A 1560-nucleotide genomic window follows, 5' to 3' on the forward strand; every position below is an offset into this window, starting at 1 on the left:
GGNGTTTTCCAAAATAGAGAAATCATTGTGATTATTTTTTCTTTTTGGAATGTTGGATAATATAGTCTGCTTCATTAATCATCGAGCATGCTATGGATTTTCCATTTTTATAGGCTCTGTATCTCAGTTAAGGTAATACTGGTAATTTTTGTACTGTGTTTGAAGATGAAAAATATAGGCCAAAATCACAGATCTTGCATAGAAACTGGGTAATGAAGACAGCTCTGGAAGTAAACATAGACACACACATGGACACACATATATATAAAGTACACACACATATTTTTTTGAAGTTTTAAAGCTTTTAAAGCCCCTCCGTTCTCCCAGAGTGGACAACCACTCCCCTCTCTTAGAGTGGGTGGGGACAGCAGTTGCATGGGCAGCTTTCCTTGTGAGCCACCAGTCCCTCTGGACACACTGCTGTCTAGCCACGCCCCCATTCCCTTTCATCTTTCTAATTGACCAATGGGCTCGGAGCCTTAAGGCCACGCCCCTATTTGGCATTCTACTGCAACCCTGGTTACGCCTCCTCTGGCTCAGTCACACAGCTGCCTGGTAGGTGACTGGAGGTGTTGATCAGTGCTCGCTGGGATTTTGCTGATGTGGCCCCAACCCCGCCTCCCTCCCCACTCTGCAATGGCAGAAGAAACTCGACAGAGCATATTGGCTGAGGCCAAGAAAAAGGTAAAAACATACCAGGTCATGGCTTCCCAACCCAGCCACAGATCCCCTCTGACAACAAGACCACTGCCAGAGTCCATACCACTCCTGAGGCACACCGGACTGGGCCTGCTAACCCTGGTGCCTCTGGGCTACCCCCATCAAAGTTTTGTCAGTCAGCCTCACCCCTTCAGCAAGCAGCCCAGTCCCTGCCCTTGCCAAGCACCCCAGGGTGACTTTGGGCGGGTGACTCCTGGGGCTTCCTGCTGCATTACTGGGCCCTCATCTCCTGCTTCCCCAAGCTTGACCTCCCTGGGCTCTTTGGGCTTGCATCTCTAGGGACCTGGGTCCCCCAGCCCCAGGCCCTGCCCTCCTGAGTCATCCCCGGGTGACTTTGGGCTGGTGACTCCTGGGGCTCCCTGCTGCAGACTCTGCCCTCCCCTCCTGCTGCCTCAAGGTCACCCTCCCTGGGCTCTTTGCACTGGCGTCTCCAAGGACCTGGGTCCTAACCCTGTGTTTCCCTCCCCCATTGTGGAGCAGTGACTCGGACATGCTACTGATGTGGTCCCTCCCCCCGACCTGGAGGAGTGGAATGTGGTGATGTCACAGTCCACCTAGGAACTGTCATTACTGGAAAACCAGCCTTTGATCTTATGACCCAGTCCCCTAAGTGTTCTCACCCCATTTCTGGTTCCTCTGGTCACAGCACACATTTCTAGCTGGAAGGGGAAGAGGGACTGTGGGACCTAGGAGCAAGAGGTTCCAGTCTGCCTCACTCCCTTAACATCGACATTGACAGGGTGAAAAGCCTACACTTTCCCCGTGAGCACAAAACGTTGACAGTATCTCTGGGTGGCAATGGGAGAATGGGTTTGGTTTGGTTTTCTCCCAGGTTTCTAC

The 1560-nt window shown here is 52.1% G+C and overlaps 1 pseudogene; it reads left to right on the plus strand.

The window, feature by feature from the left end:
- Positions 1-636: 636 nt before the first annotated feature.
- LOC108517993 (proline-rich protein 36-like) lies at positions 637-1278 on the plus strand (annotated as a pseudogene).
- Positions 1279-1560: the final 282 nt, after the last annotated feature.

This window comes from Rhinopithecus bieti, unplaced genomic scaffold (assembly GCF_001698545.2).
Source record: "Rhinopithecus bieti isolate Rb0 unplaced genomic scaffold, ASM169854v2 scaffold_44597, whole genome shotgun sequence".
Taxonomy (NCBI): domain Eukaryota; kingdom Metazoa; phylum Chordata; class Mammalia; order Primates; family Cercopithecidae; genus Rhinopithecus; species Rhinopithecus bieti.